Below are 26,894 nucleotides of genomic sequence, written 5' to 3'. Positions count from 1 at the left end.
ACTTGAACAGAGGACTGTCTACACTCTTGCTTCTGAGCGTACAGTCCACAGGCCAGCAGCATCAGAATTGCCTTGGACCTCATTAGAAATGCAGAATCTCAACCTCTTGGCTCTAGTTCTACTGAATCAGCTACTGCATTTCAACAAGATCCCCTAGGTGCTTAAAGCATTAACTATATCAGGGGATTTCAACTGGTGCTACACATTAGGATCAGTTGGGGTGCTTTTAAAATGTTTTATTCCCAGGCCTTACCCAAGACCAATTAAATAAGACTCTTTAAGGGTAGAACCAGGGCATGAGTATTTTTATATGCTCACCAAGTGATTCTAACATGCTGCAAGGCATGAGAACTATTAGTTACACAATACCCAAACAATCAGTAAATTTAATGTATTCTGAAAAGACATAAAAGAAAAAGGAAGTAAAACCAATTACTCTGTATTTGGTACTACTCTATAAATGATTGATTTTTTTTTTTTTTTTACCTGTTAATAAGTTTGCTTAGCTCCTGTGTGAACACAGCCTATTATGTCTCAACCTGCCTAGAAGTGTATTGTATTGTAAATCAAGAATAGGAACACTTTGCCAAATTAATTAAAAAGAGTTTTAGGTTTGTTTTTCAACTTTGCTTCCTTTTGTCAACCTTACTCTCCAGCCTGATGGATCTAAATGCTGGATTTCAGAGACCCTGTGCACATGCAAACCCCTGCACCTTTGGATTACCCTCCCTCTTCTCCATGCACTCACGTTCAATGTTTGCCCTCCAATATTCTCTTGTCTCTCTAGCACCAACTGAGTTTGTTTCCTCTGAATCCCTATGTTACTTATTGTGTCTGTCATGCGTCTCACTTTATAGTCTTACACAGTTAGCTCCACTGTTTAGTGGAATAAAATTTCCTGTTGTTTAATTTCTGCATATAATCTCAGTCATTAGCAATCTAATTCAAAACCTTATGCATGAATAGGGAAGGGAAAAAGAAATCTCATAATACATATAAGAGTCGTTATAATCCCATTTTATAGGTGAGCAAATGGAATCTTGGAGAGCAAGGTGAAAGGCCAGTAAGTTTCAACATAAGATAGTTTTCCCAAGATTATTTAACTCAAAGTACAGTGACAGTTTGGTTGCTGTTGTGAATATGTGTATATATAATATCTTATAGTGCTTCAGCTATAGTTCTGGGGCAGATTTAGAATATGAATACACAAAAAAACATTCTGAAAGAAGATTCCCTCTCAAAATTGATAGCCACTCTTCTTTTTGGAATAAACTCAATAACTATTCTTTTTTAAATTAATTTGCTTTCTTCTGTCAGAAAGTTAATGAAGCTTGATGAATAGGGGCAAAGGGAAGTGGTCGTATTGCATTTTATGCTAAGTGAAATAAGTCAGACAAAGACATGCCCTGATTTCATTTATATGTGGAATCTAAAAATGAAACAAATCAGCAAACAAACAAAAGCAGAAACAGACCCATAAATACAGAGACCAAATTGATAGTTGCCAGTGGAAAGGGGAGTGGAAGGATGGACAAAATAGGTGAAGGGAGTGGAAGATACAGACTTCCAGTTCTGGAATGAAGACGACCCAGGAATAAGAGGTACAGCATAAGGAATATAGTCAATGATATTTTAACAGGATTGTATGGTGACAGATGGTAGTAGCTACACTTGTGGTGAGGATAGCACAACATACAGACTTGTCTAATCAGTATGTTGTATATCTGAAACTAGTGTAATGTTATGTGTCAACTAGAGTTTAATTAAAAAGAAAAAACAGAGGGGCACCTGGCTGGCTCACTTGGCTAATCATCTGACTCATGATTTCGGCTCATGTCATGATCTCATGGTTCATGAAATCAAGACCTGCATTGGACAGGCTACGTGGACAGCACAGAGCCTGCATGGGAATCTCTCTTTGTCTCTCTACTCCTCCCCCACTCATATGCTTATGTGTATGTGTGGGCGCTCATTCTCTCTCTCTCTCTCTCTCTCAAAATAAATAAATAAACATTAAAAAAGAAAAGAAAAAAGAGGAACACCTGCGTGACTCAATTGTTAAGCATCTGACTTCAGCTCAGGTCATGATCTCATGGTTCGTGAGTTCAAGCCCCACGTTCGAGCTCTGTTGACAGCTAGGAGCCTGGAACCTGCTACAGATTCTGTGTCTCCCTTTCTCTCTGCCCCTCTCCCGCTCATGCTCTCTCTCTCTCTCTCTCTCTCTCTCAAAAATAAATTTAAAAAGAAGAGAAAAGAAAATTACATTTTATTACACAATAATACCAAAATAACTTTTTCTTAGAAAAAATTAGAACATTGGAGATATGGATAAAATCTCTTTGTCCAACAAACTCCCACACACACATCATGCACTCCACCCAATCTAGATGCCTCTCTTCCCTCCTCGGAAGTAATCATTTTTATTTGTGCATACCCTTTAAGATATTTTTTCATGTATTCAATACGTATATGTGGTTTTTATCATACTTTTTATAGAATTTTTTATGTTTGTATCATATAAAACATAGGATTCTTGGAAATTAAGAGTTTTATTTGTACATATAAAGTAAAAGACCTGGGAAGGATATCTAATTCAGGGGCTGACAGAAATACGATTCAAAATTATATCTCAACCTGTGGAATAATATCCTAAAGCTAGAGATAGAAAAATTTAGCTAGCATAAATGTTAAAGCCCTGTATAAAGTACAAATAACAAATGGAGAATTCTGAATTGAAATTAGTTTATATGAAAGAGACTTACAAATTTGTTTATCACACTCACAATTTAATAAAAAATTTTAATACTTTGAAGTTAGGGGTTCTTATCTCTAAAATAAGATTCCTTTAATAATGTCAGAAGTTACTCCAGAATATCTAAATTTAGAAGGAAAATACTAGATTGTATAAAATGTGTATAATGCAGTGAACAAATAATTTTAAAATGTGGGACTGACTTTGTGACTTAATATATTGTTCACATACATTTTTTCCTTTTTTTTTTTCTTTTTCACACACAGACCCACACAGACACACAACAATGCCAAGTGAAAGAAAATTCCTTTGTTTCCCTCAGGTCAAGCTCTGTAAACATACAAAACATTTATTACAAATCAGACAGTTTTAGTATGAAGAAAAGCCTATGATAGAGCACTGGGATAGTATTCTTTGTCAATGTTGATGCCTTCTCAAGTAAGGATCTTGCCCAATGGAATTAATCTCACTCAATGTAAAGCTAATTGTCTATTGTGATAACATATTTTAGTGGCGAATATTCATACCCAACATTCTTTGATAGAATATCTGGGATTGAAGACATGGGAAATCAGACACATTTCCTGCCTGGTACACATGCTTTCCATGTTAAATGTCTACCTCTGCCTGACTTTTACTTCGACACTTGCCAGGAGACATTGATTTCAAGTAAAAAATATTCTCCAGTCAAGAAAATTTAGAAGCTCTTTACCCACTGATTACCTCAAAGATTTTCCCTACATTTGTGGATATCTTCTCTTCATGATTTTAGATGCAATGGTGCTGATTTACCTAAGGTATAAGAAAGTAGAGGTACTGAGAGATGTATTTATTTTCCTTTCCTAAAAAAAGGTAAATATTACATTAATTTGTCATGACCTTGACTGGTCATAAGACATAGATGACCATGGGTCTTGCTCTCTTTTCATTTTTTTCTAAAATTAATCTCTCATATAAACATGTTAAGTATTTCAGAAAATGGAACCCTGAGTGACAGGGAAAATGCTGAGTCAGTGGAGCAAATGTATTGATACATTTTTAAGAACTCCAAACCATGGTTTTTCTTGAATTTATCTATCTTTGCCTTGATGTCCACCATAGCATATGAGAAGGAGATTCAAGGTCTTACCTCTATTATTGGCTTTATTCAGCAGCATCAGACCAATAATAGGTGTTTATCTACTAGTGTGTGCTGCTCCAGATAGAGGAGCTCATTGAAATTCTCCCCTCCAGTTTTCCTTCCCCAAGGAAATATCTATATCTTGGATCTGTCTAATTAACTAGTATGTGAAGAATAGAAAACGGTGAGACAATCCCTATGCTCATCGTTGCTGGGCTTTAAAAAGCTCAATAAAGTTTCTGTCTACATTTTGTTGTTTACACTGTGGAGCAAACTGAATCAAACAAGCAAAGATTTGTGGCAACAGAGACAGTGCCTTTGTACAATATAACACATACTGTGTATCAAAGAAATATTGTGCCACTTCTCCGAAGCTGACATTGGAATGACATTGTAATCCTGGCCATCTGTCTTTCTCCTCTAGATGTCGATGAATGTGCGGTGGTGAATGGAGGCTGCCAGCAGCGCTATATTAACACTCTGGGCACCTTCCACTGTGAATGTGATACGGGATACAGACTCCATGCTGATGAACGCACCTGCATAAGTGAGTAAATATTAGAACCAGCTTGAAGCCGTTTTCAATGAAAATCGACCTGCCCATGTAGGGGCAGGACGGAAAGGTTTTTCTATTGTAAAAATGTCTATGGAAGCTGACGGATTTTAAGTACAAATCTGTCTCTTAAAATTATATATATAGCTACTAAAAGACTAAAAGACAAAAAGAGATGGGGAAGGAAATACAGAAATTAACATTCATAAGTAAAACTTGAACCTCCAAATGTGTGAATATTTCCATAGAATATCATTTCTGCCACATGCAGTGAAGTCTAAATTTGTTAGTTATTGCTTATTCACAAGTACAGCACGGGGCCCCAAAGAAGAGAGGGCTCCGAACTGCTACAGTAAATAGCTACAATGTTCACTCATTTCAGATCAGTCTCAGAACCGGGCTCGTGATTGTTAACAGCAAAAATTATGACAGATAATAAGTCAAGGATCTTAGGGTTGCTCAAGAATAGTTAAAACTGCACACATGAAATATGAAGTTACTATAATTTATTATACATCAAATTATTCTCAGATGTTTGTTTTGGGTGCAGGGGTAATTATTTTAAATCTTCTTTGATTATTTCTAACTTTTATAAATTTTTTAAAGTATGTACACAGAAAAAAATAGAGTAAACTTTTAAAATTCTGTGCTCCCTGTATGATTTATACATGCTCTTCTGTTGTTGTTTTAACTAAAGTAATTTCAGTGTTTATTTTTTTTTTAATTTTTAAAAATGTTTGTATTTATTTTTGAGAGAGAGAGAGAAAGCAAGGCAGGCACAGAGAGAGAAGGAGACACAGAATGTGAAGCAGGCTCCAGTCAGTGAGGTGTCAGCACAGAGCCTGACACAGGGCTTGAACTCATGAATTTCAAGATCATGACCTGACCTGAAGTCTGAAGCTTAATCGACTGAGCCACCCAGGTGCCCCCAAAATGTTTATTTTTTAATGGAACAATGATTCCCAGATGGAATCAAGCATATTCTAATTCCATCCCCAGGTCTCTTTTAAAAGTATTTATTATATTGAAAAAGTAGTAACTTTTCAGCACATCTTAATTTCTGGCTTAACTTCTATAGGGCTTGTTCACTCGTCCATTTACTCAAAATTATTAGTATTTTTTTTTTTTTTTTTTTTTTTAGGAGAGAGAGAGAGNGGGAGGGTCAGAGAGAGAGGGAGTCACAGACTGAAACAGGCTCCAGGCTCTGAGCTGGCAGTCAGCACAGAGCCGACACGGGGCTCGAACCCACGAACCGCGAGATCATGACCTAAGCGAAAGTCGGACGCTTAACCGACTAAGCCACCCAGGCGCCCCAAATTATTAGTATTTTATAAGTATTCTGTAACTATGAAACTTGGACTAGAATTCAGCCAATTTCATAGTTTCATTACATGTGCTTCCTTTTTCTGTTTCTCAACATATTTTAGAGGAAATGAGAGAAGGCCAAGGGAAACAGGTACAGATGTCCTAGTCCTAGGTCTGATTTTGATATGAGAAAATGGGGTTCTGCCAGCCAAAAAAAAAAGGACTTTGCCAAAATTGGCTGAAAATACAGTGGAAGTCATACCCAAGCAACCAGGGAACTCAATAGCATAATGATCGTTATCTACAGCAGTCACAAATGGTGGGACAGCAGCCCATGCATATTTATGTAACCCAAATAGCCCCTTCTTTTTGCAAGATTACTGGTTTTAGCAACAGGAATCTCTTTCCCATCCGCATCTCTAACCTGTAAGGTCTTCAAGGGAACATCCTTTAAACTGCCACTCTAACTTCTCTCAGTTGCAAAATATGTGGGAGAGCAGGATTATTGATACATGCAGATGAGTATTTATCAGTAAAGGTTGAGCTGGTGAATTTTTATATCTGATAGAAAAATATGTTGCCAAGTAGTGATTTCTCCAACTCTACGATATGGGGTCTTTTGGATAAAGCCAAATAAACGCTCTAATAACCAACTAAATTATATACACAGGTACAATTTCCTAAGTTCTGGTGGTTAATAGCTATTTCTCTGTAAAATCATTAAGCACTCTTCTTATTCCTCATTGCCACTGCCCTTGAATTTTCTAAATTTTGTTCTAATGACTTCAGGTCAAGAGTGGAGTTGGATAAGGATATTAAGGTTTATCTTTTCTATTTCTATTCCTTAAAAGCTAATTCCTACTGTGCAGATACATGGACACTATCATTAAACTTATTTTAAATTCCTTATGCTGATGATCTATGCAGAATTTCAGCATAGTATACAAATTATATATATTATACATATGTATATAATATATATGACACAAATTAAGCTAATGAGAAATATGGATTAATCCATTAATATGGATTAATCTTTTTGAAGCACTAACCCCTCAGATGTCACTATACTGATGGTATTGGACTGAGACCCAGCACTTGACCTTTGTAGAAATTCTGATGCCTCTCTCACATAATACACTGAAGGGCCTTCAGAATCTCGGTTGATACAATTACAGCAAGATACAATTACAGCATTCCTGTTAAAATGAGCTCAAGAAGAATTTAAACACTTTGTATTTAAAGACTAAAAATGTAAGCTTGAGGGTAAGAAGTATTTGCTTATTTGTTTTGAAAACAAGGTTTACTGTAGACAACTGAATTTCATATTGGTTTCTATTTTGATTTATATTGTAGGAAGGGTCAGATATTTTTTTTAAAAACAGGAAAATTAAACTGGTGTGCTTTCCCTTCGCGATTTTTCACCTGGCAGAAGACTGAAAATGGTGGTTGATGCTTGCAAGAAAATTGTAGTAGACAGAAATTCATCGTGACTCATGGTACAGTCATGGAAGAGAAGATGGAGTTATGGAATTGTATGATTCCACTACTTCAGAGTACTTGAAATTAATTGCCTCCATTTCTTCCTTCCTCCCTCCCTTGTCTTCCTACCTCTGCCCCATTCTGCCCATCAGTCATAAACCTAGGCTAGCGTGGCTTCTTGAATTATAGCCTCTGGTGTTTCTTGCACTTTCTCTTAATCACAGCTACAGTAAAGTAATCTCCCTGTACCCCTAAATATTTACAGAGTTTCTGATGATTTTGCTTAAAAAAAAAAAGAGTCCCCTCTCTGGCGATTGTGCACTCATGGTGGTATATGGCCAGCACTTACGAGTCAGCCTCTGCCAGAATGATAAAGTCACATGAAGTGCTGTCAGAGAAGGGCCCATAGTAGCTGACTGCTATGGCAAGAAGTATGAGTGTATGGGCCACACAGTTCCTTATACAGGGTTGCTTGGACTGCCAATACAACATGATCCCGACAATACCAGGGAATTTAGCCCCAACACACTTCAGCTTGAGCTTCTGAATTTGTCTGTAAATTCTTGGAGTGCATGTCATTTGCAGGGATGGGGGGCAAGGGCTTATTTTCATCAGATTCCTAAAGGTATCTGTGACACCTCAAAATAGTCCACATGTCTTTTTGTCTTTACGATGGCACTTCTTACAAAGGTGTCTGCCAGGGAGGATCTCATGACACTGTTAGGTCAGAATACTGTCTCATGATACTGTCATGCTGATCAGTGACCGCTTCTCCCTACAGCCTGCTTTATGATAGAGTTCCAAGACACAGGCCCGGCTCCCTGTTCTTCAGTAGCACCCTTCCTGGCCTGCTGTCACCTCTCCTGAGAGACAGCAGCATCAGGAAAGCCGGTCTGAGGAGATGTCCCCAGGAGAGGAGGATCCTAAGTGAGATGGCCACACCTGGTTGGTGGAAGGGTGCAGACAAAGCGTGGGAAAGCAGACAAAAATGAAATTCCTGCTGGAGTTGATTTGCTATTCATAGTCTCCATTAATGCAGAGATCATCGAGCAATTCATATGCTTTCACATTTTCCTTCACTTGGGAGCCAAAAGCTTAAAAATTAGAAACTTTTAGCAATCATCTTTTGTAGAAATCATCAGACAGATAGATGTGTCGATGTGGTTACCAGTCTACCATTAACCCTTGTCCATGGATTAGGAACAGTGGAACAGTGGAAATTCAAGCTGGCTTGTGGCCTTCTGTAAATCATGCACTCTTTCTGCACCCTGGTTTCCTTATGTGTAAAATGTGAAAATGGGACAAAGTGACCTTAATGTTACTGCATCTCTAAAGCGTTGTAATTTTATGGAGTTTCTAAAAGGACTAATTTGTAACAAATCATCTGCTAACCTATATTTCTTTAAAACTCCATTGAGTTATGTGTAATAATTACCCTTTGGAGCTCTCAACTTTATTCAAAAAGTGTTTAAAGAACTTAGACTTTAGAAAGCCCAAGCATAAAGTCAGAGTGAGCATTTTATATCCAGTTTAATTAAAATAAGTGTGCAACTCAAATGTTTTCATTGAGAAAAAAATATATACTTTGGTGCTTGTGTGAAAATGTTATTTTTTATAATTATATCTGGGACAATCTGAGGAATAATCTAGCCCCATCTCCTATCTTAGAGAGAGCTTGCCCTCTCTCTCCTCCATATTAATATAGCCAGAAGGTGGCCATCTGAAGCCAAGAAGAGAACTGTCACCAGACACCAAACCCTGCTGAAACCTCAATCTTAGACTTTCCAGGCCCTAGAACTGTGAGAAAATAAATTTCTGTTGACGAAGCCACCCAGTGAGTGGTAATTTGTAATGGCTCCTGAGCAGATGAACATACTCATGGTTCTCCTTTACCCACTCCTCCTCTGCTTTATCTCCATTTTGCTCTTCTGCTTTTAGACATAAATCAGCACCTGTAAAATATCTGGCGTGTATTTATTAAATGTTAGCTGTTACTACAACAGAATATTTAAAAACACAAAAACTTTACCCAGATGGATTTGCTTGTTGAGGAAAAACTCAAACTCATTGCAACATTTTTAGTTTTTGACCTTTGCCATTGTTCTCCGTTACAAAATATATTACCCTTCAATAATTAGTGATTTTTTTTTAATTAGTGATTTTTCTCATTAAGGGGCAGATTTCAGTAAATATTACTAAATATAAGTAGTAATGATAATGTAGACTAAACCCCTTATATTGCCAGTGGATATTTTTTAACGGCCAGAGGCTACGTACCAAAATAATTGATATTACTCAGATTTTCTGTATTTAACTGTATAATTTACATTTTAAGTAACTTGTAAGGTTTTAGCTATAGTTTGATAGACCTCACAAAATCTTTCGTGAATTTCCATTTTTAATAGCAACCTTGTGAAACACACTCAGCTCAAATCTGCATTCATAATCATGCCCTTCCCCAGATATATTTGTTGAAATCAGCCTTTCCAGAGGGGTAAAATAATTAAATGATAGAAAGTTTTAATGCTTGCATATTTCTCTTACATCTCTTTCATGCCTTCAGCACATAGATTTATTAACATCTGCACTCACAATAAACAAATGGAATCACTGATGTCTGCACAGAAAAACCTCCGATCAACACATTTTAATTATTGTAGTCTTTAACGCAAGAATTCTTCATTTCCAGTTGCTGGGAATGGTCAGAATCTGTTTTTATTCAATGGCCCCTTTTTAGTCTCACTGAAGGAGAGCGGGACAAAAAGGTAAAAGAAAGATAATGGATAAACTGTAAACCAAAGATTTTTGCATGTGAATCCGTGTGTCACCGTACAGTAGGAGGTCATACTTTAATGCCTAATAAGCAGAAGTTGGGTGGAAAGGAAAGAAAGGAAGGACAACCTAGAATCTCGATTAAATAAAGATGCCCTTAGTAAAACATTGAGCTTGAATAAATTTTCTTTGATCAGATTTTTATGAATTTCACATTTTAAGTTAATGCTAAATTTAGGGGAAAAAAACGATTAAGAAAACCATTAGATGTGGTGGTCTTTGTACAATGGATTCTTTTGTTTTGATCTCAGTGTTCTGATCAGTGATGTCTAAGTTTTATTTGATAGAAGGAGTAGAAGATTCTTTCCAGGGAATGCAAAGCGATTGCCCTAAAATTGGAGATGAAAGAGGTTGAAGACTTTCATTGTAACTACCTTTCAATTAGTTGCATTATTTATGAAGACAAATTAGAAACAGAATTCATTTCAGATGACAGCTGATGTCTTGAAAAGGGATATGTCAGGTTAAAAAACTTGTTTAGTTTGTCAGGTTGTGGCATCTCTCAGTCATTATCAGATTCCTTTCCCTCTCAATATTAATCACTTTTGTGTGGTAGATGATAAACTTAATTTCCAACTTTGAATTTAAGGAACACTTGCCCTGTGCCCTCCTCATCCCCAATCTGTAGTCTTACAAAAATCATGAACTTCAGAAGTTCGCATCCATGTTATTGATTATTAGCTCAAATCAAAAACTTTTTCCAAGTACTTGGGTTTTAGGAATGCATTTTGGAAACTTTCCTTTTTTTCTTCAGTTTCCTCACAGTCTGAAGACTTGGGAAGGTAAGGCTGACAATTTTTGACAGAGGCATACTGAGGTCTATATTCTACTGCATCACGTAAGAGTTGTGTGATCGTGGCCCAGTTTCTTAGTCTCTCTGATCTTCAGGGTCTGTATCATTTTTCTCTCTGTCTCTATCTGTATCTATACCTGATAGAACCAGGATAATAGTCCACAAAAATCAATATTATACATTGTACAAGGACACATTCCTTATAAAGAGGAATGCATTTAACACACTGGAATGACTGCTTGTTGGGGCAAGAGAGACTGAGAATAGACTCTGGAGCTAAAAGTGAACACATCTAGCAAGGAGGTCCCTACAAGGGCTAGGGAGTAATGAGAATTTTCCTTAAACTGAGCACTATGGTGAACTCTAACTTCTGTATTGAAAGTTAAACCAAAACAGAGCAAGGAAATGACCTGTTAGCACAATGGTCTTTCTACTTGCCTGAAACCTTTTCTTTCCTTCCCTTCTTCTTCTCTGTGTGGAAGGTATCTTCACATGTCTTCCTCCAGAATAATCTCTAGGATGTTTTTTTTAGTTACATTTATAAAATATCTTTAAAAGTAAGATTTTATAATATATATTATATCAAATAATAATAAATAGTTTTGTCTTCTTGTGTTTCTTAAGTAGTTTCGTAGTGAGTTACAGAATACCCACTGTTTCAGATGAACATTTTTAAATATGAAGAGATTAAATAGTACCTGGGACATAGTGGATGTATAGTAAATGGGGGCTTGAATCAGTAACTTATGATGATTATGTGTGTGCTCTTACATTGCCCTCTCACAATCAGAGCACCCATCCAGTGCACAGAGACACTGAGAGTGAGAGATTTTGGATCGTGTACAAATCCAAGTACAAGAATGTAGCTTTAAATTATTCATTTGTGAAAGTATAGCATGGGATTTAGGATTGCTAGACAATGCTAATCTGAAAACAGTGTATCTTGGAAACAGTACACCTTGTTCATTGTAACAGTATGAGTTTTATGACATAGTTATCTCACATACAAGCTCTGTGACTTTGAGGTAGTCACTTAACTGTTCAATAACTGTTCTCCATATCTAGGCAGTAGGGAAGAAAAGATTCAGGATAGGTGAAATCTTTAATGTGGTGCCTAAACCACAGTAAGCATTCAATAAATATTAGCTTAATATGAGTTTCATACTTGTCATGGGCTGTTGTTACAGGACCACATAGAATCATGGAGGGTCAGACACTACTGGTACAAATCTGCTTTGGTGATCAGATGTCTTCCACTGAACATCTTTGTTGCTGGGTTTTTAGTAAACATACATTCAGTAATTCTTTTAACATCTATTTTACTTTTTATTAAAATTTTTAATGCCTTTGGAGTTTTAGAGCAATATTCACAACTATGTTTTCACTGTATGGTAAAATTTCCCATTCTCATTTATCACTGGGTTGACTATTTATATCTTCCTGTTTCCAAAAGCACTGGGGACAGCAAGCCTCAAGGCAGCTAATGCATTTTTATAGGGTACAAAAGTGCAGAGAGACATTACACGAAATAGTACTGTTTCCATCTAAAAGAAGCAGAAGGATTAAGTGTTTGCAAATACCAGATATGAGCATAAAACTTAAGTCCAAATCTAGTATCCCAGTATAGTTTTCTAGCTAATGACAAGAAAAGAGCCACATGGTTTCTGAGTGTGCATTCTCTAACAACAATCAGAGAGACATTTTTTGTAAGTCAATGATTTCAAAATCTATTACTGAATATATGTCCTTTATCTTGCAGGAAAAAGTGAAATTCTCAGCTAAGGGGCCTTCCAACATTTACTTCCATCTAGCAACTTCAGGATTAACTCTCTGCTGTGTCTGCTTTGTTCTTCACTCAGAGAAGTGCCCTGCTGTTATTCTGGCAAAATCCATCTTGCCCTCTCCTTAGAACTTTGCTCCTAATATTACATCCTTCTTTCTCTCCTATCATCAACCTCTTTCTCTCCATCTTAACATAAAACGTTTCCCTAAAACGTTTGCCAGGCTTATCCATGAATTTTACCCTCTCTTAGGTTCAAGGAGTGCTTGCCAGTCACTTTGCTTAATGTCTTGATAGTAATGATCCTTTTTACCTTCATGTCATTCTCTCCTCCTTGATTTGTAGGACACACTTCCTCTTGGTTCTTTTCTATCTCTGTGAGGATTCCTTAACCTCTATCGTATAATCATTTCCCTCTGCCCACCTTAGAAAGTTCTGATGATCTTCAGAGTTCCAATTTTGGCCCTTTCTCTAGTTTCTCCTCTGTTCTTTTTCACTTTCACAGCTTTGTATACTACAATTAGCTAGAAGTGAATGATGTCCAAGTCAGTATTACTCAGTTCACTTTCTTTGTTCTCTTGACCTATAGATGTAGCTACCATGTGCATTAAGGATGTCCCCAGCATTTCAAACTTAGTGGACCTAAAACTAAATGTATCTTCCTTTATGCTCTTGACTGCTCATCTTTCCTTTCTCATATTTCCCCTTCATGCCACTCATTCTCCCGGCCAGTCTAGTACCCTGGAGTTACTCATGGCTCATCTTCTCTCTAATTCCACATACCTCGTCCTACAGTAAGACCTGTGGGCAATGTCTCTATAATCCCCCTGCCCCCAAAGAGCTCTCTCTACCATGACTATTTGCATTCAGGTCCTGATAATCTCTTACAGAAAGGTTTATTGTAATTGCCTCTTAAACGGTGTCATCTTCCTTACTTGCCCCATCCAATCCATTATCTAAATTATTGCCAAATTTATCTCTTAAAATATAATTTAAAAAATTATATTATCATCTTTAAAAGCTTTATTGTCTCTCTGTAGCTTTTAGAACTCATTCAGAATGCTTGCTGTGGCTTAAAAGATTCTTCATGACCTTAGTCACTTCTGTCTCACCTGACATGTTTCTACTCCATACTTCATACTCCAGGCTCAGATACAGTGAACATTTGCAGTTCCTCAAGTGTACCAGAAGTTTCCACATCCCTATGCCTTTTTCTTAGTGTCCCATCTGTCAGACACTCCCCGCTCCTGCACGTGCTTTGTCACTGTATTTGACTGCCAGTCACACTTTCTTCACTCCTAGCCCTCTCCCCTCCCTACCTCTCTTCACCTAACCCTGCTTTTCTTTCAAGATGAAGTTTGTAAAGATTCCCTTCTGAGAAAACTTTCCATGTCTATTCCCACACTTAAATAACACATTTGTCACCTGTTCGGTAAGATGTAAAGATTCTTTTAGTGATGAGACGCATCATAAAGGCACTCAGATAGATGAAAGGAAGAATACTGGTTACTTACAGCTCCAAAAGAGAGAAGGATATCTCTCGGGGCTGCATGGGTTACAGCCCAGGATAGGGTAATAGCAAGCTGGAACTATAAGAGGTGGCTTATTTATGTCAACTGGAGTGGGATTAGGCTAAACTCACTGTCTTCCCAGGATTGGGCATTTTGAATGATTTCACAAACACAAAGAAGAAGGGACCATCCTGGGTGATAAGTATGTGAGAACCCCGAGCATTTGGGTGTGTGTGCCTGAGAGAGGAAGTAGTTGGGGTGGGGGCTTAGCAAAGTGTCTTGGAAGGGGATCTGAGACTTTTGATCCACGACTTAAAAACTGGGTCAAGATAGCACTGTGAAATCTTGTATTATACCACTACATAGAGCCAAAGGCACGTCTCCAACATAGAACCTCTTATAATGGATTATAAAGTTATCTCTTCTTGACTACCTCCCCGTCTAGGCTTTAGTCTCTTTTGTATTCTCTACCTAGCATGTGACTGAACTAAAGTGTTTAACTTTATTAAATGACTCTATGTATACATTCAGTGCTTAAAATATAAAGATCTTTGCAATGATTTTTGCTTTGTTTAGAAGTAGGAGCATTTTGTTTCTTTCTGATCTGCTTCTCTTTATAGATAAGACGAATTAAACATAAATGCATGGATTTGGCTCCTAGGGGAGGAAAAATGGAGACTGCTGGATTGGAGCATTCGCAGAGAAAGCCAGGTCCCCTTAGGATTTGGTTCTCTGTGTTGACGTGTCGTCATGAGGCTAAACAACTGTAGTTTAAGTACTCTGTCTTCAGACACAAAAATTAATTCGGAGATTCAAATTCTAGAATGTAGGTATTTGTAGTTTAGAGTAATTTTGAGTGTCACCGTTACTAATAACAGTTACTATGATTTTTATAACATTGCATCTAATCCTCACAGCAACATTAAGAGGGAGATACTGATATTGTCATTTTAAAGATACAGAAACTGGGATTCAAGGGTTAATATTACAGCTCTGGAATGGCAGACATGGGTTTATAACCCTGTAGATTTCTTCTCTGAAATCAGTACACATGATGGGGAAGTAAACTGAAGCTACTTTATACCTTTTGAAGGGGAAGAAGGAGACGAGTAAGTCAGTTGAGTACATCTGCCGGGTAAACTTTGCTAAACTTCTCTTTTCCAGGCTATATGATATGGTAATTTAGAGTCTTTTTTCACCCTAAGTTTGGGACTTAGATTCTCTGTATTCTCTCTTAGAAAATGAAAAGTTGGCTCATTCTGTAGATGCCCACACTGGTTGGTTTGGGCTGTAGTGGGTTGGCCTTCTGTCTGGGCAGGAATACAAGTCAGACTCTTAAGCTTTCACAACAGAATGTCAACCTTGCCTCCTCAGTGTCTGGTATCGAAATCTTATGGCTCTCACTTCAGTTGACAATATAGAAATTCTGCACTACAGGCCTGTGTTGGAGGATCTGACCGTGAACTGACTGGGAGCCAACATTCATCCAAATCTCCCTTAAGATATCTGATATACAGAGTGCACAGCAGAAGATCATAAGCTTTGGCACCTAAAATCTCTAAGCTAGACTCCCAGCTTTGCACCTACTAGCAGCGTGAACGTGGGCACGTTGTTAAATGATAAAAATGGCTCATATTTATGGAGTGCTTGTTACCTATCAGGACATGGTGTTAAGTACTCTCTATTCAGTGTTTCATTTAAACCTCTTAAAATCCTGTGAGGTGGGTGCTAGTATGACTATTTTAGCAATGGGGGGTGGGGAATGAAACATAGAAAGTCTAAGCAACTTGAGGAAGGTCACTCAGCTTACAGCATGGATAAATCCATGATATGCCCTTTGGACATAGCTGATCAATTAAATCCAGCTGTGTTAAAATAAACAAACATGTCTCTTCAAAAGTAAGGCATTCGGATTTTATTGTTAAAGCTTTTTAAGGAAGGAAAAGACACCAATTAAAATTTAAAGCGTTCACATCACAGTTGCATGGAAAGTGGGTTAGGCATACATAGAATCAGAGAGAACCCATCAAGAGATTATTGCCTTGGGACACCTGGGTGGCTCCTTGGTTAAGCTTACAATTTCAGCTCAGGTCAGGATCTCAGGGTTCATGAGTTGGAGCCACCAGGCTCTCTGCTGTCAGCACAGAGCCCGCTGTCTGCCTCTTTGCCTCTCCACCTCGCCCCCCAAAAATGAAATAAACATTTAAAAAAAAGATTATTGCCTTAAAGCTGGACTGGTGAGCAATCCTGTCACTGGGTTATAATGGTTCAGAGACTAAATGCCAGGAAGCTGCAGTCCTTTTTCCCATGTATATTCAACCATATGAATTTTATTTTATAAAAAATAACATCATATAGAACATATAAAATTTTGCAGTTTGATTTTTCACAACTTGAAAATTATTTACGTCAAAGTCAATATAATCATTTGAAGATACATTCTACGTGCATGAGTGTTGGCATCAAATTCTAGCATTTTGTTGTGTTATTTAATAACAACCCGATGACTTGTAATAAAGGAAAAAGAAAGGAGTTCCAGGATTATTCTTGTTTGACATTGTTTACAATTTGATTTAAGGTTTTATATTGTATAGTTTCATATTTGCTAGAAACCTTCGTCATGTCGGTCCCTCCCAGAGGAGATTCATAGAGTATAAACCAGTGACATGAAGGGTGCCTTTGCCTGTTCTGCTCTGCCACAACCCAGAGCCCACATTATTTTCACAGTAGATATAGTATATGACTCAAAATTTTAATAATTGGAATGGAATGGTTTGATTGATTTTCTGCCTCCAGCGTTTTCTATATTGTATGTCGGGAAAAAAATGTTCAAGATTTCAATATTTCTCTTGGATTCGGGGGAAAAATGCAAATTTGTTTTTATATCGAGCCGATTAATTAGTCCTCTTTTGTCTGGGGAGAGTGGTCCGATTCCTACAACTCACATGTTTTAAATTCTTCAAATTTAAAAACAGTCTAGTCTCGACCTGGCCTTATTTCAACAACAACAACAAAAAAGATTTCACAAGCTTCCTTATTTCTCATTATACCTTTTATGAGACCCTGTGGTGTACGAACTACACTATTTCATCTCTTGTGTTTCCACCAGACTAGTGACGGTTTCCCTAAGTGCATATCCCATACGTATCAGAATAATGGATTACAACTAGAAAGAAAACATTGTGTATTAGGCCTCTTCAGCCTCACTCTAAGTGTTGAAACAGACTGTCTTGCTTTGTTACACAGTCATTTAACTTGTATGGAATCATCAAAATACAAAATTTAAGATGCGGAAAAATAGGTTTCCTTCATTGCAGTGACTGACACACTTGCTAACCCTTGTCCTTGTAGAAAGCATAAATTAATAAGTGCCGAGTCTCAAATTCAGTAGGATATATCCTGCCTTGGAAGCGCAAATTATGAGATCAAGAATAATTAATAGTCCATGTGACCCATTAAAACAGGTTTCATTTAATGCAATATGGTTTAAAATTGTATCTCTTTTAAGTAGGCTATCCTGAATGTAGGCACCCTTTTTTGCACTTTACAGCAAAACTGAGCAATTCCCTCAGCCATTCTGATCAGAGGACCTTGAACTGAGAGCACATGTTTAATGATGCCCAGACTAGCTATTGATTAAACACTGACAATGTTCAGAGGAATTGAGAATCAAAAAGCCTCCCCCATGGCCAGCTCGACCATGCTCACTTCTTAATAGATGGCAAAGGAGGATTCTAAATGAGAGCGGCTGCCCTGCTTGTCCTCAGAACTCCACAGGCAGTGGGATTAATTTCTGCTTCGCAGTCCTTTGGAACTGCCATGTCTAAAATGTCCAGAAATGAATACAGATATCCCTCCTTTTTTATTTCCTTGCTCTTCCTTTTTGTAGAAAAAAAAAATCTTATATGAATTTAATACGTAGAACGATACCTTTTGATAAGCAGAATGAATGAAAGCTCACCATTAATGAATCCATAAAATATAAGATAAATCCTGGGGAGATAATTCAGGCTGAATAATTCTCCAAATCAATCAAGCAAACAACAACAACAAAAGTTTAAAGAAGATAAAGAATGAGAGAAAATAAAACGAGAAAAAGGATTCGAAGCCAGGACTGATATTCCCACCGCCATGGCTCTGTTGAGTTGATTAGTTTCCAGAGGCTCAGATATTTTTAGGATATTCTTTTGTCTGGGTAGGAGATTGTGACCCAGAACTGTGAAGTAAGGCTGTTTCCACACTTTAAAAAAATGTGATTTTCAATGATGGAACCACCCAGCTGTTTTACCTTCAACAAACATTAATGGAACCCCTAGAGGGTGCCAGGGACATCGCTTGGTGCTTTCCCTTTTTAAGTTGCTTAATCCCTCCAACAATTGTATGAAATATTCATTATAATCTTTTTTGAGATGTGACATCTGAAGTTTGGAGGAATTAAATAAATCTCCTACTATCAAATAATCAGTAAATAGGAGAGACTAAAGTCATGCTGCTAGAAATTGTCAGAGCAAGGATTAAAATCCAGATATTTTTAATAATAGTCTATTGAGCTAATTACCATATAATACCTTACTTAGTTTTATAATACACACTTTAATGAAAGGTTGCATGGAAAGCTCAGACTTTTTTTTTATCGTTGACTGTTTTCTTATACTTTTTTTTTCTCCCTGATTTCCTAAGGATTACATCCTTAGGGTTAAAAAAAAGTGGAAGTACAAAAAAGTATAATAAGAGAGAATACGCAACAAAAACCCACAACTCAGAAGCCACCACTGCTAACGTTTAGGTTTCTTTCATTTCATTCTTTTATTGACATGTTTTTTCTCTTTAGAACTGAGACCATGCTGCTTTTTGTGATATATTCATATAGCAGCACACATATCACACATACACACCCTACATTTCAACATGTATTAATCTAAAACTATTTACAAGATGCACTTAAATTGGGGCAAATACCTTTTGATGTATGTAAATATATATCATGGACCTTTATTCTCTCCTAAATAATGCTAATATTAGTATTTGTTTGCATATATTACCTAGATATTGATTTCTAGGTGAGATTCAAGCAGGAGGATTAAAGTAAAAAATTTTTGACCAAAGCATATTTTTAAAAATTCTTGATACCGATTGTCAAAATACTTTCAATATTTGAAGACCATTTGTTAATTTGTTACTACTTAACAGCTCCAATATAAAACCTGCTTTCTAGCATGAAATTTTATTGCCTCTTTCCGGGTTTACCAATTTAATAAGTAAAACCAGGTACTTTGTTTTACTTCTTTCACTAAGTTTAGATTCTAAAAACGAATGTGTCAGTTGTATTTCCTCTTATGAGTTTCCTGCTAAGCTATTTTGCTAACTTTTTTAAGTTGTGAATTTCAGGGGCACCTGGGTGGCTCAGTTGGTTGAGCATCTCACTCTTGATTTGGGCTCAGGTCATGATCCTAAAGTTGTAGGATTGAGCCCCCCAAGTAGGGCTCTGTACTGAGTGTCAGACCTGCTTGACATTCTCTCTCTCTCCCTCTGCCCCTCTCCCCCACTTACACTCGCTCTCTCTCTCTCTCTAAAAATGAATTTACAAGTAATAATAAAAATAGATTGTGAATTTCATCTTTTAAAAATATATATTATTTTATAAATCAAGCATAGCATGATTAACTGTCATCCTTATTATAAATATGTTATGATTTTTTTGAGTATAAAAGTGTATATATCACAATTTAGAATATATATATATATATATGTTAAAAAATAAGAAGAAAAATGTAAAAAATCATCACCATTACCACCCAGAGTTAGTGAGTTTTATTATTTTTTTTTAATTTTTTTTAATGTTTTATTTATTTCTAGGAGAGAGAGAGAGAGAGAGACAGCATGAGCAGGGGAGGGTCAGAGAGAGAGGGCGTGACAGACTCTGAAACAGGCTCCAGGCTCTGAGCTGGCAGTCAGCACAGAGCCCGACGCGGGGCTCGAACCCACGAACCGCGAGATCATGACCTAAGCGAAAGTCGGACGCTTAACCGACTAAGCCACCCAGGTGCCCCGAGTTAGTGAGTTTTAATATTTTCATTGTACTACGTGGGAATTTGGGTGCTGAGGCCTGTCTGGATCCTTGGGCCAGAACCAGAGACAGAGGTAGTAGAGAGCCTCTGTACTCCCAGCACTTTGGCGTCTGTCTATCCATTATGAATCAATCATCCATATGGATTTAAGAGCTTTGGAAGTAGGACTCACTGCCCACCCTTTCTTAGCAAATGAGACTGTACTTCAGTTCTTTGAATTGAATGAAAAGGACAGCAGGGGACTCCAAGGAAAAGATTCATCAAAGAGTTCCAGAACTCTGTATTTCCTAATCCTAAGAATGCCATACTTTTCTGGCCCTGCCATAGCTGGTACCTGACAGTGAGATTCTTCTGCGGACCCCAGAGCCAGTGTAGAAGAAATTTTTCACAGATGAGCTATTAACCACAGAGACTTTCTAAGCACAGACATCCAAGCAACTGTTCAAATGGAGAAAAATGCCTGACCATATTTTGCTGCAGCAAATGAAGGGCCTACTGTGATATTAACTCAGTATTTCAGTGATATTTTGGGGCACCTCATGGCTCAGTCTGTTAGGAGTCCAATTTCAACTCAGATCATGGTTTTGCAGTTCATGAGTTTGAGTCCTGTGTTGGGCTCTGTCCAGACAGCTGAGAGCCGGAGCCTGCTTCAGATTCTTTGTCTCCCTCTGTCTCTGCTCCTCCCGATCTTTGTTCTATCTCTGTCTCTCTCTAAAGAATAAATATTTTTTTTTAAAAAAATTTAAATGTATTTTTAAACTTCAGGACAGCAGTGGATAATTCTTTCCAAGGTATAATGTAGGCTGTATAGATTTTTAGAAGTCCCTTAAAGTACTGATATTAAAGAGAACATTCTGAAGAGAATGATTAGGAAAGCATGATTTTCAACCGCCTAAAAGGACCAGTAAGATGATGCAGAATTCCCTACCTTTACTATAGACAAGAAAATAATTGCTTAAGGGAAGAACACAAGTCTGGAGGAGACAGTGTTCTCTGTCTGCTCATCCCATCTTTTTCCCACAGGGAGGAAAAAGGATGAAATCAAAGAGGCTTGGCTGTTTTATGAAAAATAAAATCAAAGTTATATGATTTTTAGAGCTCTTTTTAAATCTTAATATATATCATTTTGCATGCCATTATATATTTAACAAAACCATTTTAATGACTGATATTTAGCTTTATGATAAATAATTTCTTTAGTGATTTACCTGCTAGTGGCCATTTTTGTCTTTTGCTATACTGAACACAGTCACTGATGAGCACATTTATAGTCAAATCTATGCATATCTTCAGAATTATTTCCTTCGAATAAATTAACATGCATAGAATAACTACATCCAAAATTATGTTTATTGTCAACCTATCCTCCAGAAAGTACCAATTTAAATTTCTGTCACCCATATTTTAGAAAAACCTGTCCTCTTTCTTTATGCCCAAGTAAAATGTATATATGCCCAAGTAAAATGTATATATGCCCAAGTAAGATGTATACATTCTCTTTTATTTTATCATTCTTCCCAGTACGATGGGTGTCACAGGTTGGGTTCCCCAAAAACACACATTTTAGGGGTTTGTTCAAGAATAACTCAAGTGAGGGGTTAGGGAAGCAGGTAAAGACAGAATAGGAAATCGATGTGCAATGCAATTTCAGTAAGGGTTTGCCAGTCTTTACGGAGGACTTGAGAGCTGGGATGTTCTTTCAAAATTGTCCAGCCTTAAAGCAAGTGGTCTGGGACTTGATACCCTTAAAACAGTTGGCAGACTGCCCTGGATGGGGCATGACCTTGGATGAGGAGGTTCTCTTCAGCTGAGGGCAGCTGTTCTGGAGAACAAGTTGGCCATAAACAGTGTACAGTCAACATGGGCGGCAGTTGAGGTGTTAGTGTGGTTCTGAAGGGGAAAATTGGGCAGTGCTACTAAAGCTGCTACTATAGTCCATGTCTTGTAACACTTAGATCTCCTTGCTCTGTGTAAGAGTTAGAAGGAGATCTCCTCCAGGGTTCTCATTATTTTGTTCCCAGGGAATTTGCTAGGGTAAGGCCAATGAAATGAACCCTTGTCACTGCAGCTACTCTTGAGGCTGAAACTGAGACTCAGCGTCTTTCTTCTCATTACAGCTCTAGATTTCTTTTAGTCTGATTCCATTACCAACTGTCATAGGTAGGACTCTCTGGGATGTGCATAGAGGACATTTCTTGAAGAATGCTTTCAGGAACAACACAGGTGAGAGGTGAGAGAAGAAATTTGGGCGGATGGATGAGTTGAATTGAAATGCAGCTGAACTGAGATACTGTTGCCTCAGTCAATTCTGTGGGAACATCAAAGCTGGAATAGCTTTTCAGATTGGCCCTGTCTTTGCACAACTCAGCAGGACTTTATTCTTACACCAGACCAATCTACGATGCAGTCTCCTCTGGAGTAGGGGATGTGGACTTGGACAAAGTGGATCTCTTCAGTTAATGATGCTTCTAGAGAGAGACTCAGCTGAAATCTTCCAGTTGCTAACTCATTCGCTGAATGAATGAGTATTTCAGTCCCTAAATGGATTCTGGGCACCGTGCAATGGTACTCATTACAACAGTTTAAATGGCATTTCATGATTACTATAATTTGTATTATTTGATATGTCTGTTAACCACATGCATTCTTTCTTTTGGAATTGTATATTAATTTCTTCTGTTAAAAAATAATGTTTATTTGAGAGAGAGAGAGAACATAGCAGTGGAGGGGCAGAGAGAGAGGGAGACACAGAATCTAAAGCAGGCTTCAGGCTCTGAGCTGTCAGCACAGAGCCTGACATGGGGCTTGTACTCATGGATTGCAAGATCATGACCTGAGCTGAAGTCAGAACCTTAACCGACTGAGCCACCCTGAAGAAATGCCCCTTTTTCTCCTATTTTTCTATGTAGATAATGTTTCACTGATTCGGTTTTTCTGTCACATATGTTGCAAATACTTCCAGTTTTTCAATATTTGCTTTTCAGTATATCCAGATTTAAATCATATGTAACACAATGTATTTATCTTTTTCTTTTGCATTTCTTTCCTCCAGATGAGTTTTAAGAGTCTACTATCCAGCTTATAGAAAAATACAGATAATTAGATCTAGTAGCTTTATTTTGTTAAGTTTAAATATTTAATTTACTTGGAGTTTATTTTGGTGTATGGTATACACTTAAATTATGTATGTTTTCCAGATAATTCAACCATTAACCCAGCACCATTTTTGAGTGATACTTCTCATCTTCATTGAAGATTTCTATGTTATACATTAACTATGTTAAGTTATTTTATATACCAGGTTTTTTCTATATGATATTCTCTTCATCAGTTAACCTACTTATACTTACATCAAAAAATTGCCTAAACTATTACAGTTTTATAGTATGGCTTACTACTCAGTTGAGCTTACTCACCAGAATGAACAGATTATTGATACAAGAGTAGGTAATCAAGGTTATCTGAGATACCTGAATTTTTATATATCCTTATTTTATTTTATGTTTTTCAAGTTTATTTATTTTTGAGAGAGAGAAAAAGTGCTAGTGGGCAAGGGGTAGAGAGAGAAGAGAGAGAGACTCCCAAGCAGTGTCTGCACTATCAACACAGAGCTTGATGTGGGGCTCAAACTCATGAACTATGTGATCATGACCTGAGCTGATGTCAGACACATAACTCACTGAGCCACACAGGTGTCCCTATGCCTCTTTTTCTTATATGAACATATCTGTATTTCTTTACTTCAGATCATCAGTCTGTGCATTTTGCCACTTGACATATGTTTAAATACAGTTTGAAAGTGTTACACTCTTGTCTTTTTTTCCTCTTCTTTTTGTTACAGGCAATTTTTGAAAACAACCACTGAGCTACATGTTTTTTTTTTAATTCCTTATATTTTCTATTTCAGGCTTCAGCACATGAAACAATATAAATAAATATTTATTGAGGTTTGAAAGAATAAGATCATCACTTCCTTTCTGTGTCAGTTCCTTGGCTCTTGATTTCTCTACATCACAAACTATGTCTAGAATATCTCACAATTGGGTAGGAAAACATGAAAAAATGTAGATTAAAATACACTGAAATGACCTATAGATATTCACTTTTCTTTCCTCTTAAAAATTTTTTCTAAAGTGATGTCATTGATAAGGCTTTGAATATTTAGGCTAGATTTACTTTCAGGGAAGTTATAAATTGGAAGACCTCTGAACCTGGTGGAAAATTTTGGAACCCATAGAATGAAAAAGCTACTCATTGCTTTTATTTGTTCCTATACATCCTACACATATAACTAAGTGAAGGACTGGCTCTGTAATTTGCAGGAATGAGTACAAAAAATGAAAAGATAGGGTCTGCGGTTCAGAAAGAATTAAGAATTTCAAGATGGTGATACCAAAGCATTCAACCAAGTGTGGAGCCATTTTGCAACTGCGTGGATTTAATTTCCACAAAGCTGGCTCGTGCCAGAAGCCACCCCACACTGTGCAGGGCAGCAGTGTGACAGCAGTGAGGAGACTGGCAGCCAAGGTTACTTCCCTGGCAAAGCTCACAGGGTCAGTGTAGATGAGAGCCGAAAAGTGCCAATTCATTTCCTTGAATAGTGCTCTATTAGCTTCTCAATTTAGAATTGGTTGTAGAAATTTGACAGCTTTACACTTATCCCCAATTCTCAACATACTTGTTCAGCTACTACATCCTCGGATAATCATTTAGCAGAATTTGTTAAATGACTACTGTGTGCAGGACACCCGACTATCAGCTGGGTAAAGATAAAATTAGTGGCTTATTTTTATCATTAAAAAATCATTCCCAATAAAGCAGTAAAAAGGTCCTTTGCAGAGGGTATTTTCATGTCTATGGTGAGCATGTATGTACTCTGATTTGTAACAGCAGCTGGAAATTTTCTTCTCATTAATCTGACTCCCCGAAAGGATATTGTCCTCCAAATGCAAGAAGCACTGTCATGAAGAAGGAAATGTATCTTATTAGAATAAGACTTTTCTAGATAATGACTGCATGGTTTGTCTCGGTTTGGGGACTAATACATATGTGCTCATTTTCTTTGGGAGAAGGGGATAATATCAAAATATATTAGCCAAAGAGCCGCAGGGGTAGGTACGAAATAGGCAGAAATAGATTTCCTTTAGCAGTTGATTCCTCAGCATGCTAGTTATGTTGAAACCAGCACTGGATTTTTTGACATCTGTTTTATTTTGTTTCTTGCCTCTTCCAGCAATCAAGCTGTCAGCTCTTGCTCTGTTAACAATGGGGGCTATGAGCTGGAGTGTGTTCAGATCACTGATGAACATTATAAGCCCTGGTGCCTTCCACACCACCAGCTGAAATGAGACAGCAAACACTGTGAGAGGAAGTCACGGTGAGCACATATTACCTGCTGCAAAGGAACAACATGTGGAAAGCAATAAAACTTTTTCCAGCACTAGATACCATTTTGCAAGATTGTGTGTTTGAAACAATCATTTTTTTTATCCCTATAATCTACTTCACATGTTCTTTTCCATAAACAGCTCTTGCCTTTTTTTGTCTCAGGAGCCATTTGAGGCTCTAGGTTCCTATTCACTCTCTTTTAAGAGAGGACAGCCAGCTACAGCAATATGATTCATGGGGATGAACTGTGACAGAATTCAAGCATTGAAAGTGATGTTAAGTGTCCCATTGAGTTTATAAGAAATTCCAAACAAAGATTTCTGGAAAATGCTTAAATGCACAAACAAAGCAAGAGGGGTGAAGACTGTGATTCTCCCTGTGTACTTTGTTACTGTGCTTCAGCAAGAAACAGTCTGCAGACTCAATAGAAAAAAAAAAAAAAAAACTATGTATATCCATATAGTGTTTTCTTTTTAAAAAATAAATAGCATGTCTTCTCTCACTTATGTTTATTTAATTAATTAAAATTCTCTGAAAAGACTTGGCGTGCTAACCTCAACTCATTCAGCAGAGGCATCAAGGGGAGATTCCCATAATTTTCACCTATACCCTAATTATACTCCCCAAAAGACTAGTATCCTCTTTAATGCACACAACACATTTTTCTAGGGGCTCAGTGAAATGTAAATAAAACTATCTCTTTAAAATTTGATATTCTTATTAACCTCTAGCACACAATATAAATATAAACAGTGCTTGCTTCAGAGAAAAGACCGCATACTTTTCCAAATAGAGGGCTTTTTTTCCCCAGAGTCTTTTGTATAGAAATTCTGTGACCATGACTGCTTATTCCCTAGATGGTTATAGCTCTTTTTCCCAAGTTAACTCTTTCAATTTTTTTTTCTAACTTCCCAATGTTTTTTGGTTTTTGTTTTGTTTTTTTTGTTTTTCTTTCTAGCTTCCTCCTCACTGTATCTCCAACCTGGCAACAAAGCTCTCTTTATTGAACCTCCCTTGGGATTTTAGTACTGTATCACAGCTCTTACATCCATCCCCAAGCCATCTCTGTCAAAGATATGAACCCCCTTCATATTCTAGGGGTTCATGGATTAGGGATATTTCTTAGGCTACTTGAAGTTATGCAAAAGAATGACAACATTTCATGCACTCTAGAATTTACTTTCTTGAGCAAAAGACTAGTGGGCAATTGGGGTTAAATTTAACACTGCAAGGTAGTAGGGTAAGGCAGAGACCTTGTTATGTACCAAAAGAGAAAAATAGCTTAGCTGTTTTAACACAATTGGCTAAGA

General features: G+C 37.2%; 1 pseudogene; it reads left to right on the top strand.

Annotated features, from left to right (window-relative positions):
• Positions 1–26,894, top strand: part of LOC120238272 — an 82,302-nt pseudogene that overhangs the window by 12,233 nt on the left and 43,175 nt on the right.

The sequence above is a fragment of the Hyaena hyaena genome, unplaced genomic scaffold, assembly GCF_003009895.1.
Source record: "Hyaena hyaena isolate Hyena2069 unplaced genomic scaffold, ASM300989v1 scaffold_200, whole genome shotgun sequence".
NCBI lineage: Eukaryota > Metazoa > Chordata > Mammalia > Carnivora > Hyaenidae > Hyaena > Hyaena hyaena.
This window is presented reverse-complemented; position numbering and strand designations above follow the sequence as displayed.